Source organism: Taudactylus pleione, unplaced genomic scaffold (genome assembly GCF_031769625.1).
Source record: "Taudactylus pleione unplaced genomic scaffold, aTauple2 ptg000120l, whole genome shotgun sequence".
NCBI lineage: Eukaryota > Metazoa > Chordata > Amphibia > Anura > Myobatrachidae > Taudactylus > Taudactylus pleione.
In genome coordinates, this window is record NW_028284522.1 from 5,886,168 (window position 1) to 5,902,196 (window position 16,029).

The following is a 16,029-nucleotide window of genomic DNA, read 5'->3' on the forward strand; positions in this document are numbered from 1 at the left end:
CACCTACTGGAATTTTACATCATTGTTTAATCATGCAGTGCATATATTTTTATGAGATACACTGAGATACTGCACTGACTAAAGTCATCAATGATTTCTTCACTGCTAAAATTCTGGTTGATAAGGTATGGAAGTATTGTACATGGACCTTTCCAATGTGTAGGGTATGCTACATTTAATTTGAAAAAAATCAAGAGGTTTCTTTATATTTTTCCAATTACTAGCAAAATGTAAGAAAATGTCCTTTGTGGTTGCTCCCATATTAGTTCTTTATCATTTGAGTTCTTTCAAACACTAAAAGATTCATTACCTGTAGTTCAACTCCAGTTCTTGTCCATACAAAGCTCCAATGTCCCTTTATTTTAGAAGCTGATTCCTTAGAAGTTATATTTTTCCTATAAAGTACACCTTGATATCAATCTATCTAAAGCCAATTACAACACTGGTAAGAACTTGGACAATGAGAGTAGATACTGTACATTGAATAGGGAAGGGAGATTACTCTTGTGGGGAGTTTTTAGAAGATTGAAACCCCAACAATTTTTTTGAAAAGGCTTGGCTCAGCTTAACAGCAGACGCTTAAAATGTACTGGTGCATACACGCTGTCAGATCTGTCAGACGAACGACGACCTATGAACGATAAACGACGAACGATTTTACCAATGATTTCATGAACTACGAACTATGAACAATTTTTGACAGTATTAAAATGAATGAAAATTGACCAAATCTAACTGCAAACTAATCAGATTTTAGATATCGTTATCTGACAAACGGGAACGCGCATCGTTCATCATTGCAGGGACACATGTCAGATTTTCTTTCAGATATGAACGAATGAACGATTTTTAAAATCATTATTGTAGAAATCTAAAGGAAAATCTGACCATGTGTATGCACCATAACTCATCTTGAATAGTCACAACTGTCTGCTGTGAGGTGACAGCATTTATATGAGGGACATTAGACTTGTTGAGTTTAGGAGGTCTGAACAAGCTGGAGGACATATTTTCTTGGGAAAATCCTTATCACATGTAAGGGCCTCCCTAACAGAATTTTTATGTTATCTTTTTCGATGAAGAAATAGATATTCACGCATTGCCATAGGAAACAGGGGAAAGGCTTAAAAAGAGTTTCTGTGACTAAGACAGTTACTAAGTGGAGAGCCAACAAATATATGATGCAGAAAGAGCTTTAATAAGCAGCACCGGCCAAATAGCAGAGGCACAAGTGATAAACAAACCCCTGAAAGGTACCAGAATTGGGCAAACGCTAATGCTGCTGAGCTACAGTACAAAAGACTGTCAAGAGGCTGAACAAACTGCTGATCTAATTATATAAGTGTATTGTCTAAATGTGCCAATAATTTGGCTCAAAGTGAAAGACAAATGTAATTTCCTCTAAAGAAACCATGACCTATGATTCATAATGCTAAGTCCAGATATGAAGGAGTGTGTCTCATTCATCAAAACTAAATAAGGATTTGAATATTTTAAGTAACACAAATTATAATTAGGCCAGCAGTTTTGAAATCATCAGGTTAGGTTACCATTTAACTCAACAAGCAGCAGAAAAGATTAATTTTTATTGCCAGCATCAAAAGAGTTTCCTTCTTAAATTGACAAAGATACATTTGATCTGGACAGACAGAGGCCAGTATTTAATAATTGGTTGCAGGGATTCTGTATTTATCCTGGTGTTTTGAGTTAGTAGCTGCTGCTCTAAAATCAAAATGTAAAACTCCTTTATAATGTTCGTTTGGTCATTTGGACAGGATTCTGGATAGGTTATCATGATGGTGGTTATGCTTGGTTTAATTACTAAGACATGGTTCATATAAATCTTCCTGTGCAGAATGCACTGAAATTAAGTGAGAGACATAAATTTATGACTTGTAAAGCTGATGTGTTTCACACAAGCAAAGCTTTCTGTAGCTTGCACACAATAGGTGAAACCTTCTGTAGATGGCATTGCCTAATAGAAGCCCATAGTCTTCTCTTCTGACCATTATTCAAGAGGGATCCAATAGGATCTCTCCCAGGGTCCCCTGCGGCTCATGCATGCGCTGGCTGGCTGCCGCGAATGAGCATTAGGACTCCCGGTTCAAAACCCAGAAGTCCCCACACCGCAAAGGACAGCTCTTATCAGAAGTGCTGTCCTTTGCAGGCATAACAGCAAAACTAAATGCATATGGCATTAATAAACGCTGCTATGCATGCAGTAAGTGTGATTGAATAACTTAAAATCAGTAGATGATGATATGGAAGTAATAAAGGAGAAAAACTTCAAAGAAATGTTAAATACATATTTGTTGTTCCTGGGATATTGTTTATTGCTAAAAGTAATTGAATTCAGTCTCTTATTGGTCAATTGATTTAACATTTGAGTTAATTAAGGAATTTGGTTCAGGTTGCCTTATGACAAAAACTGATACAGAATCAGCCTGTAGATTATTACCAATCCACCCAGTTTAGATCAGTTTGCTGGTTATTCAGAATGTGGTGGAAATGAGAGACTTATAGTAAATGTATTACCAATTTCCTGGATGATTTTAGTTATTTATTTATTTATTTGGTGTAACAGTTCTTACAGAATTCAAATGATTTCAACAGGTATTCTTTTTCTTCTGTGCATCTTTTCCTACATAGGTCTAAGATCCATATACATCCACTTCTAAAAAGAGGCCATAACTACAGAACTCAAGTAATATAGCTGCATTTAAATGTGTTTGCACTCAATATGCATATATTACCAGGTGTTGCCAAGTGAACTAAAACTTCAATCGATCCCTGATTTAACCTAACTCTGACACGGGTCAAAGAACCTGGAGTGAAGCCAGTGGTTTTTGCACTTACCCCTGTTCACATCTGGGTGAAGAGACCCCGGTCATACCTTTCAGACATGAGCCGGGGCACTGATTATGGTTGCAAGTCCCTGGAAAAACCATGCCTGGTTGTAGGGTTGTGGACCTGGCTTTTGACATGGGTCAAAGAACGCGGTTGAAGCCAGGGTCTTTTGTACTTACCCCCATTTACATCTGGGTGGGGACTCAGGTTATTCCTGGGTCATCACCCTTCACACCGGACCCAGGTCTTCCAGTTATCCAGGTCTTCTGTCATTCAGTAGACACTTGGAGATGATGTTATGTCCAGGAGCCCATTGATTCCTCCAGTTAAGTCCTTTTAAGACATGAGCCGGGGCACTGACCGGTTTTGCAAGTCCCTGGAAAAACCCTACCTGCGTAACATCGGCCGGGTGCAGTGACCCATGTGGTCCCACAGCCAGCCGCCGCAGTTTCGAGGAAGAGGCCAGGAAATTTTCATCAGCAGACTGAGATCCTTGCTTCTTCCCTCCCCCGCAAAGGCGGCGACAAACAGAGGGCATCACCAGCCCCTCCCCATCCACAAACAGCAGCAGACTGTCAATCACTGACAGTCTGATGCCAATCTGCAAGCGAGTTAGCAGGACCCATTCTGCACACTCACAGAATGGATCCTGTGCCTGCATAGATCCGTAAACATCGGGAATCTGCGTTCAGCAGTGCACTAGCGTGCAATGCTTAATCAGGCCCTCAGTTCCAAATTACATTGTGGAATTACTATTACCTATCAGCAATGTTTCACTTTACATACTTCACTGTCTTTCACATTATAATGTAAAATATACAACTTTGGAAACAGTTGCCAACATAACTGTACAGTAACTGTATTGTTGCAATAAGCTTCTATTGACAGCAGTGTCTGACGACATACTTGATTGTCTTTGTGATATTTTATGTTTAAAGCATATAAATAAACATATTGTAAAGTTATTAATTAACAAGTATGATCTGTACTGTCAACTTCCTAGTTTTTCCTGCCTCACAGAGTTGAGTTGTTGTTGTTTTAATTAGGAAAATCTATATATTTGTGCTGTATTGTATATTGTGTTGTTTGTTTTTGATAATTTAGAAATGGGTTGGTAAATGTCAAAGTATCTTTTTTTGAATTGCTCTTACTATAAATATTTGTTTTTACAAGAATTATATATTGTTTGATTTTAATATTTTAATCCTTGTTGTGGATTGTAGCAGCATGTAACACGATTGGACCATACAGTATATATATATATATATATATATATATATATATATAAAATATATCAGCAATAGGTCCAAACTTTAGTGAATGGAGCCAGACCAGCACACCATAAATATTCAATCACCAAAAAGTATTTGATAAGTCATCATAAAATCACTATAGTAGGGTTCAAAAACAAGCTTAAACAATCATCATTGGGTGATACTTAGCATTTCAGATGCACATGTATATGGATAACCAGGGAGCCATGCTCATAACCTGGGAAGCCCCGACAGCCATTTCGTCTACCTTCATCAAGGGACTAGTGTCTAACTAACAGTAGCCGTTTTGAATACCCAACATAGAAATTGACAAATCAACTCACCTGGACCGTGTTCCAACTGGTAATAGCAAGCCAGAGCGGGATCCTGCGTGCAGCCAAGCGTGTTGCACCCACGTCACCATCGCCGCGCCAAAACATGATGCGACGGAGGTAACCATGGGAACACCAAGCGCATGGAAAACGTGACCACGGGAACCAGCAACCAGCTGATTACACAGTGTGTACACAGGACAGGTCCCACCATAACACATACAATAATACATATATTAATCAACTCTAACAAAAGGGAAAAATGCCTGTTTGTTCAAAAGTACACCGTTAGTACATATATATATGCAACTATAAAACAAAGTGTCGCTAATCTTATATAACCAATTAAACAGTTTAAGCTAAAGTAGTGGAGCAATATAGATATTAGATTAATAGAAATAGGTAACAGTGATAACATTTAGGAATGTGGCAAGCCCAACCAAACCAAATGAATAACTGCTATTTCCTAACCATACAAATCTTAGCCCAAAAATGCTGAAAACATGAATTCTTCATTTAGTCCATGGGGCACCATGGTCCCAAGCTTATAAATCTATCAGCACTCTTGTCTTAGAAGCATCATATGCCTATCTCCACCTCTTCTGAGAGAGGGCACATGGTCAAAGGGCATGAAGCAGAAGTTGTTGATAGAATGCCAACTGTTTGAATGCTTTTTTGATCGAGGACCTGTGCATAGAGATGTGTTTCTTTAACATGCGGATTGTTTTCCCTACATGCATTTTATTACAGGGACATATTATAATGTAGGTCACAAATTTAGTATCACAACACATCCTGTGTTGGAGATTATATACAATTCCACAAGCTGGGCGTGTAAATGTATTGCCGGTCCTCATGAATTTACAATTCACACAACCTGTGCATCTGATTGCTCCCCACTGAAGGGTTAGCCAATTAGCTGTACTAATAGGCCGGGGGCCAATGTCGGCACCATATATTCTTTCTTTGAGGTTTCTGCTTCTCTTATAGCAAAACAAGGGCTTTAATCTACATACATCCTTAAGAACTGGATCAGTCTGTAATATGTGCCAGTGCCTCAAAATGGCTTGTTTAATTAACCCATAGGTGATTGAATATGTGCTCCCGAACACCATCCTTGTGTCCTGAGCTTTAGTTGGTCATGCTGTTTGAAGATCTTGTCTTTTCAAAGATAGACATCTTTGTATAGACTGTTCGACTTCTTTTTTACAGTATGCCCGCTGGATAAATTTGTCCCATCATGTTAACTGCTTCTTGGAGAACTCTCTTATCTGAGGTAATAAGAGTTACCCTTACGAGTTGTGAGAAAGGTAATCCCTTTTAAGGGGTATAGGATGAAAGCTAGATGCTTCTAGCAGAGTGTTCTTGTCTGTTGGCTTAGTGTAAATGGTCATTGAAAACATACCATTTTGATACAAACATCTAGATAGTCGATCATATCTACACTAAATTTGCAGGTAAATCTAATGGAGCCAGGTAACTGGTTGATACCCTCCACAAACTCCTTAAGGGCCGTCTCTCCCCCAGTCCAAAGAATAAATAAATCATCAATCTATCTAATGTAAAATGAAATAAATTGTGAAAAACATCTATTTTGCATAATGTGTCCCTTTTCAAAAAAATACATGTGTAAAGTTGCGTAAGATGGGGCCATATTAGAGCCCAACGTAGTACCTTTAACCTGCAAATAAAAAGCATTATTGAAAAGAAAATAATTTTTATGCAAAATAATCTCCATCAAAGTAAAATAAACTCAATTGGAGGACCTGAATAGTGTGGACTGGAGGAGAGTATCTCCCTTACTGCATTCAATCCATCATGTTGTTCTATATTCATGTAAAGACTTGCGACATCTAGCATCACCAAAATGTAGTCAGTGGCTGGATGGCCAAGACCATTTAGCTTTTTCAAAAAATCAGAGGTATCTTTCAGGAAGAATGGAGTATTTTGTATAACTGATTGTAAAAAGTAGTCAACATACTGTGACAGGCATTGACATAAAGAACCTCTTGAACTATTGATAGGTCTATCTGGGGGTGAATCAATGATTTATGCACTTTTGGCAGTATATAAACAGAGGTGTACACGGAAAATCTTGAATCAAAAAACTTACAGTATGTTCGTCTATCCAGCCATTAACGAGACCCATATTAATAATGGCATCAATCTCAACCTTAAACTTATCAGTGGGGTCAAATTTCAACTGTTTGTAACAACTATGGTCTGATAGTTGACTCATGACCTCACCTAGATAGTCTTCATGATTCTTAACTACCACACCTCCATCCTTATCTGCGGGTTGAATGGCTATCTTTAGTCACCAAATTCTCTCTATTGGAGAGATTGGGTCAAAAAAATTTGGCTTTGTGAACGGCGGGAAGCGTGTCTGCCCTGATGAGTCTCATGAAGGTTTCGATGGAGGCATAAGTTGAGATTGGATCAAATGTACTTGCCACCCTAAATGGGCTGGTCAAGTCAGTCTCATTCTCCTTCCTGGCAAAGAAATCTTTTAACCTAAGTGATCTGTGAAAATTGTACAGTTCTTTCTCGTAATCAAAATCTCATTGTCTAAAGGTATTAACAAAGGATAACCCCTTGGACAATACTGACAGCTTGTCAGTAGTAAGGTTGTGATTGGATAGATTAAAAACAGTTACCACCTCAGATTTTTGTGACCCCTGCCTCGTCTTTTTGTGCCATTGGCCCCATCTCCTGCAGGGTCTCCTCCTGCTAGGCCACCTCTTGTCTTGCTCTGAGATGTATCCCTGTCTCCTAAAAAAACACCTTTGTTCTGAATAGAAGTGTCCGAGTCACTGTGTGATGTATGTGACTCAATATCTGTGAATTGCATCTCTGTTCTCCTATGCAGTCCAGGACCAGCACGCCACGGACATCTAATGCCTTGATTAAGGAGCCATGGGCATACTTTCATCTCTTTATAGTCGTCTCAGACTTTTCTATATTTAGCTTTTTTAATAGAAAGCAATTCTGTTTTAAAATTAGTAATAGTACTCTCTAGTTTGGCCAACCACTCACCACTAGCATCTGCTCTCAATACTTCAAGACCAACTGTTTCACATTCAGTTATCTCTTTTTTGACACTTTCAATATGTGCATTGAATTTCTGTGCTACCAAAACCATGAGATCTAGGCTGCACTGATTTAAAATCATACAGCACTGGTGGCAGAATTCTTTGTTACTTCTACCCAATGTCGGCTGATTACAGATTCTAAATCCCTTCGGGATTAGCCCTTCTTTATGATATTGTGAAAGGGTTAGGCCATGTAATTCTAATTCAACTGCCCTTTTGTGCAATTTCATAAGATCCACATATATCTCTGTCGGTGTATCAACATCAAAAGCAAGCTGAGATGTGTTGGAAAATAACATTTTAGACACATCTTTGTTCAAGAATCTCTTTGTGCCTGTAAAATCTGCAGCGCCTAGATCCATGGTGAAGAACCATTCCACGTGAGAAACACTTGTCGTATAAAGTATACAAAATATCCCATATGTAAAAGTCCACAATAATAATGAGAAAAAATCAATGTCTATAGATGGTAAAATTATTCTGGTGCAGTCCGAATACAAAAAAGTCTGTATAAAATATCACCAGAAATGGATCGCACACAGCCAGTATTTAAAGAATAGGTGCAGGGTCAGAGGAAATTCATAGCAGCTATAGGTCCCAAACTTTAGTGAATGGAGCCAGGCCAGCACACCATTAATATTCAATCACCAAAAAGTATTTAATGTCATCACAAAATCACTATTGTAGGGTTCAAAAACAAGCTTAAACAAACGTCATCGGGTGATACTTAGCATTTCAGATGCACATGTATATGGATAACCCGGGAGCCATGCTCATAACCTGAGAAGCCCCAATAGCTGCTCGACAGCCAACTAGACACTAGTCCCTTGATGAAGGTAGACAAAACGGCTGTTGGGGCTTCCCAGGTTATGAGCATGGATCCCTGGTTATCCATATACATGTGCATCTGAAATGCTAAGTATCACCTGATGACGATTGTTTAAGCTTATTTTTGAACCCTACAATAGTGATTTTGTGATGAAATACTTTTTGGTGATTGAATATTAATGGTGTGTTGGTCTAGCTCCATTCACTAAAGTTTGGGACCTATTGCTGCTATGAATTACCCCTGACCCTGCACCTATTGTTTAAATACTGGCTGTGTGCGATCCATTTTTGGTGATATATATATATATATATATATATATATATATTATGTTGATCTCTGTAAAACAGTACTCTTTATGAGTTCCTTTTACTCTATTGCTATTTGTGAATATTGCTGCTGAATAACTGGAGTCTGTGATAAAATAAGTCAAATAAGATATTACATATGGCACAATTTTGTGGTACTGATCATTGAAGATGATTTGCGCACTGTAACAGCCTGATTTATTTGTCCGCATGGGAGATAACTTACATAAAAACACCCTCTTTTGGTAAACCCAAGCACTAAGCTAACACAGCTCAACTGACTATAAACCAGCTGGTCTGGTGTTAATCACCAGTTTCATCATTGTTTTCAATCACCAACATATGTTTCTTTAATGTAGAAGTTTCCCATGTATCTAATCTCAATGGACAAGTAAAATATATTTTCATTGCTTCCTGATTGTCATCTCCCCAAAGTAAAATACATGTTTTGAATCACGCAAAGACAGACACAAGGCAATTTCAGTCCAAATATATTGCTGCTTTTTTGACAGATATGTATGTTACAGGAAGCTCTGTCCCTCTCCTTGTTTCCCTGCATTTTGAACTGTTTTTAATTTTTTACTATCATATTTATTTAGATTTTTTTAAACGGGAGGCGGTGACATTACCGGCGGCCGGGATGCCGGCCGTCGAAATCAGTGGAATCCTGACCCGGGACTAAAGATAGGCGTTGAAATCCCAATGCCTATCTTTAGCCCCATGCTGAAATCCCGTCAGCTGGCATCCCGAACGAAGGTAAGTGGGGAATGGGTAGCATTAGCCATGGGGGGGTTAGGTTTAGTCACCCACAGGTGTACTTAGGGTTAGGCACCCCCCCCCCGTGAGTGTTAGGATTATGCTACAGGAAGGGGGAGTTAGGGTAAGGTACCCCCGTGGGAAGGTTAGGTTTAGGCACCCCCAACGGGAGGTTTAGGTTTAGGGTGCGGGAGGGTGGGTTAGGATTAGGCACCCCCAAAGGGTCTTAGGGTTAGGTGCCACCCTGGGAGTTTTAGAGTTAGGCACCACCAAGGGAGGGTTAGGGGGAAGGACAGGGGAGGGTTACCCTACTCAGGGGCGGATCTAGGCTGTTCTTTTAGGGGGGCAATTTAATGATTATTCTGACTCCTCCTTTCTGTACTGGTATCTCCCCTTTCTGGTCCCAACTCCTCCCCTTTAAAGGTTTTTTTTTCCACATTGGCTATTACAATTTATATATGTTTATGTATTCACAGTGTGTGTACATGTACTGTATAATGCAAAGCAGTCTATTAATCATAACTTAATTTCTACAAAAGTAGGTGAAAATTAATATTTTTACCAGTATTTGTAGAAATTAAGTTTTTGGGCCATTCATCAAGTAGGTAAAGCAGGAGATATCACAGATCTCCTACTTACCTTCCTCTTGCGGAATGGCCCACTGTCCCCATACACGAGTATGTGGACAGAAGTCATCAAGATGGGAGCATTCACCATCTTCAGATGGTGTTTGCCTTCATTTGTGGCTTGCAACCCGGTTGTGAAAAGGGATCCTTTTAGGATCCCTCCGCCCCTGTCCAGCTTCTTCCGCCGGACGCTGGACGCAGAGGCTCATGTGTGCATGTGTGACTTGTAGGTCACGCATGCACACTAGAGTAGTGAAAAGGTTCACTGCTCCGAAAGGAGCAGTGAAGAGTTTTGGGGAGACAGCTGATTTTCAGATCAGCTGTCTCAGTGCTGAAGCAATGATGAATTGCTCCAGCGCTCACATTGAGTTAGTATGTCCAGACACCAATAACTAACTTAATGAATAATAATAATAATAATAATAATAATAATAATAATAATTTTATATAGCGCTTTTCTCCTAAAGGACTCAAAGTTCTTCACATTTACAGTACAAAATACAAAATAAGCTTAAACAAGGGACATTAGTGAAATGCTTGGGTGAATAGGTGAGTCTTGAGTCTATTTTTGAAGGATTCTAGAGTGGAGGCCTCTCGAACTGTGCGGGGAAGTGAGTTCCAAAAGGTTGGAGCCACAAAACTGAAAGCTCGACCCCCAGACGAATTCCGTGAGATTCTAGGTACTGTTAATAGTCTTTCGTCAACGGATTGCAGTAATCGAGTGGGACAGTAAGGAATCAGAAGCTGCTTCAGGTACCCTGGGCCATGGTCATGAAGGGCTTTGTAAGTTATTAATCCAATCTTGAAAGCAATTCGCCATCTGACAGGCAGCCAGTGAAGGGAGTAGAGAATGGGTGTTATGTGGCTGGAACGGGGCTGGTTGGTTAATAGCCTGGCAGCTGCGTTTTGTACCATCTGCAAGCGGTGTAATTCTTTTGCTGGGAGACAGAGGTAGAGGGCATTGCAGTAGTGATGATATAAATGCATGTATGACTTTAGGCAGATCTTCTGAGGGAATTAAGTGCTTGATTCTGGCTATGTTCCTCAGATGAAAGAATGAGGATTTGATTGTGGCTGATACCTGATGTTTAAGTGTCAAACCACTATGCAGGACAACACCAAGATTATGCACATGTTTAGTGTTTTGTAATTCTGAACCCCCAAGCGTAAGTCCTGTTGGTTGGCTATGCTGTAGCCCTGTCCTATGACCTATCATAAGAACCCCTGTTTTATCAGGGTTCAGTCACAGCCAACTGGCACTCATGAATAGACCCCAAAGTGTGCTAAATGCATTTATACAAAGTCAGATTCTACAGTAAGGGTGCAATGATGAGAGCAGAGCTGCCTGTCACCAGGACACTGCAGGGCACCCATCTCTTGGCATCTCCACTCCAGGACATGTGCAGGCAGTTCCCTCTACACAATGCCTGGAACACACAACACTAGACCCTGCTTAAAATAGGCACAGGAAGGCACCATTAGGCATGTGCCAGTCCCGGACGGATGCCCATATCTGCAGCCACTTAACTTGGTGAGGCAGATTGGGGAGTACAACTACATGCTGCTGGGTTTCTAGAGAAAAGGTGTAGTATGGACAGAAAAGGTGTAGTGTTGACTGGGTGAGAGAGATAGAGAGAGGACCGGATGCTGCTGGCTGATGCTACATGCCAAACTCCTGTCTGCTAACTGCAGCTTAGCCACTCCATGAGCAAAACTTTCAGCTGCCTGTCACCCAACCCACTTCCACCATCAGGAAAAACCCACCACCCTCTGTACCTGGATGGATTCCTGGATTGTGCATGAACTATGTGCCCTTTGCCCTAGGCTGGGAGCTGGCTGCACAATGCACACAGGAGTGACTTGCCGGATACTGCTGCTCGCTCTCATACTTAACGATCACAGCACAGACTCATCAGTCACACAGCAGACTCGGAGGGGCTGTACAGAGATAAGGGGAGGGCACACAGCATCTTCTTCAGTGCAGGAGGAGAGAGATCATGATCAAGGACGGACTGTGGTGCTATTCAGCCGTTGGTATTTCATACTTATTCTTTTGAAACTACAAAATGCAAAGAATGAATACAAATTCCAAATTGTAAATCAGGGAAAAATGGGGAAATAATGCATCCATTTCACATTTGAATTACAGAAAAGGTAAGCAGTGTGAAGTCACATAGGGCCTGCTTCAGAGATGTATGCTAACCCAATGGTTACTGCACATCTCCAATGTTTTCTACTCTACGTGTACATAGCACCTATTCTGCGCATGTGCAAATGGGTCCTGCGATACTGCACTGAGTTTCCCCAAGCCTCTGCCTGATTGACAGGCAGAAACATTTGGGAATGGGGACTGCATTCTTGTAAATGGGGAAGTGTTGCCCCTGTTTTCTGTGAGTGCTGAGGCCAGGGTCTGAGTCTATGGATGCAAGCTTCCTGGCCTTGCAAGCCACTAGGACCCGATCAGGCTGCGGTAAGCTTCAGAGATGGAGTTCCCAGGCTCCAATCTTAGTCACAGTTCTTGGATCACGCAAATGCAGCAAAGAGGTGTCTGTTTCCTAAAGACACCTCCTGTTGTATTAGCATTAGAGATGGACAGAATTGCACAGCCGCTTGTGTGCGGCTCTGCAATTCCATCCATCTCTGAATTAGGCCCATAGGCAATCTGCAGAACACAAATGTTGGAATGTGTCACATTCCATTAAGGAGGCATCTTGCGGAGCACCCTGCTTTGCCTCCTGCTTCCCTATAGTTGGCAGATACCTTTATTGACTCCTTATCGTCCATTTCTCTCCATTCTTTGTGTGACCTTAGCTTTGATAAGAGATCAGGCTTATAGCTGGAGGGATTATAAAAAATATGGAATCTTAAATACATTTTTATGTTGTCATTTTTATCATTTGCAGTAGCATTCTCGAGATACGTGGACTTTAACATTAAGAGATAGTTTATGGGAATCTGACAAAATAAAGTGCAAACTAAGACTCCATTTATGCTGGTGTGCATCCACAGTGTATGGATATACAAAGGCAAGATGCTGCAGTTTTCAGTGGATGATGGGAGAAGTTAAGGGTATTCCTTGCTAAATGCTGACTGTTTCTAGTTTTATGGACATCTGCAAATGAGATTATGGAGAATGGGATACAGGAGTGTAGATTAGGTATGTTTAGGGGCCTTTGATGCCTAATGAAAGAATGTACAGCCATTTCCACTCTGGAAAAACATTTGGGCAAGGTAAACCATAATTAGGCAAATTGGACTGTACAATTAAAAAAAAGTATTTGAAATTTGGCCCTGGAAACAATAAACAGTACTGTATCATACACTTTGTATAGTGTGTATGCCACATCCATCCATCACAACGTCCCATCTGCTGTTCTTCATGGCAGATGGGATGATGCAATTAACAATGCGGTGCAGTTGCATGTGGTATGTAACAACACATTGCGCTGTCATACACCGACTATTATTGCAGACAAATATGCAAAGTTAAATTCTGTGATCTGTGATCACATAGAGACATTCTTTATATGCCTCTTCAAGATTTTTTCTCAACATTGTTCCATAATGCTTTAGAATAATATCATAGTGTTTTTCCTTGTTTCTAGGATGCCCAGAAATCCAATATGAGGTCCTTTGGATCACATGATGGAACAAGAATCTTTACAAAATTAGTCATATAGGTAGTGATTGCATTTGTGTGGCTGAATCTGGTGCAAATCACTCACTTTCCAAGCCCTGCTTATCATAGTCACTAGTTTGAATTATATGGAGTGCACATATGACACATCTCAGCCTTCCTTGACACATTGTCAGGTTTCATATAAAATACACACAAAAAAAAGAAGAAAATTCCCCTTGCTTCACACTCCACAAACAGTATTATATCACATAAAATAATGTCCCATACTGGCGCTAATAGAGTTTTCCACAGTACTTTCCTTTAGAATTTGTTCCCAAATTTTTGATGTATGAATTCCAATGGTTGCTGGTTGCTGTATCTCCTCTTTGGTAAATTACTCCAACTCCCGGTATTGGTGTACTCAAAGAGAAGAAAGACAAACCAAAAATAAGAATGCGGTTATTAAAAAAGGTAGAAATCATGAATGGTCTTTTATAAGTAATTATAATTCCCAATTTAAAGACATCAAATGTTTTTTTAAGAAACATTGGAAAATTTTAAAAAATTATCCTGTGATTGGGAAAATAGTGCATGAGAAACCAACTTTTATTTATAGAAAAGCCCCATCAATTAAAGATAAACTAATAAGGAGTTCGATTGAACCTTGTAAAAGGACTAGTATTAGAAGTCAGGGCTTTCATAGATGTGGACTCTGTACTATGTGTAGAAAAGTCAAAGGTGTGAGTAAAATTAAAGACTTTGAGGTTAATGGGATCAAATATGATAACAAAGATTTCATAACATGCAACTCAAAAAATGTAATTTATGGTTTAAGATGTGAATGCGGTTTAGTTTATACTGGGAAAACTGGTAGAAACTTGAAGACCCGACTTGCTGAGCATATATATTATTTAAAAAAAGGTCTGGAAATGCATACAGTTTCGGCACATTTTAAAAATAAACATAATTCAGAGTTACTTAAAGGCTTTTTGGGGTATTGAAATGGTCCACCCATCCAGGCGTAGTAAAGATTTAGAAGTCAGATTAGCACAAATGGTTTTTATAAAATATTTATTAGAAGAAATTTGATTGCGTTTTATTCCCTTAATTCTTAACTGACCTTTTTCTCTGGTTATTTGAATATATTTTTATATATATATATATATATATTTCTTTATATACATGTTTATCTGTATTATACTCTCTGCTATTTTTAAGGTTTATTTTTATCTTTTTGGGACCCAGACCCCTTAATATTGTGATATGCTGCTATGGATCAAATTTCCTGTTTTAAAATAGACTATTAAATATATATGGAATGTTTGTTACATTACAGTTATGGTTCCGGTTATTATGACTTAAAGGACTTTCATTTTCCTGTCTAACTGGCCGGTGGAACGCAAGGTGGAACGCGGAAGTCTTCTGCATAACATCAACTGCTGCCTGCAAACATCGGTCTAAATGGCCGGTAGAACACAAGGTGGAATGCGGAAATCTTTTTCTTAACATCTGCTGCTGTCCCCAAACATTGAGGAAGCAGCGTCACTTCCGGTGCGCCTAGTTCTGCATCATTTCCGGTCGCGGAGAGATCGGCGTCACTTCTGGTAGAGAAAATAGCGGGAAATGGTAAGCCCTGTCTACAGGAGGATGATTACAACACAGGGGTATAAAAAGGGCCCCTTTTCAACTTACCACCATGCTTCTGATGAAGGACATTGGCCCTCATTCAGAGCCGTACGCTCTGAGCAGAGCGCACGCTCTGAATGAGGGCCGCCCTCCATAAAAATGGAGCGTCCTCCTGGACGCTCGTATAGCTGTGGGTCACCACCCACAGCCTATACGAGCGTGCAGTTTGATGGCCGCGATGGTCGTGACCATCGAAACTGTGAGCCGGAGCCTGCGATTGAGGTTTTCAACCGCAAGCTCCGGAGTGATTTTGGCTCTATCAGAGCCAAAATCACTCCCACTGACATCACTAGTGATGTCAGTGGGACGGCTTCTGATGGGAGGCGTTCCCGTGGGAACGCCCCCGTCAGGGAGGCACGCCCCCGGCACGCCCACCAAAGGGGGCGTGCTGTCAATCAACATCGACAGCACGCCCCCTTTGATCAGACACAACGAGCGAAGGACTTTCCTTCGCTCGTCGCGCCTGGCGCATGCGCGCGACGGAGCTCCCTCCGTCGTGCGCATGCTCATTTCAGAACATCGACCCACTTGCGAGTGGACAGCCGCTCGCGAGTGGGTCTGAATCAGGGCCATAGTCCGAAATGCATTAAGCATTGGTAGATGATTCGTTGTTGGTGGTATCCTGTCTCCAGTCCTTGGCCCTTACAACATCTGGGCACAATACGGACGGAAGTACAATCTGGA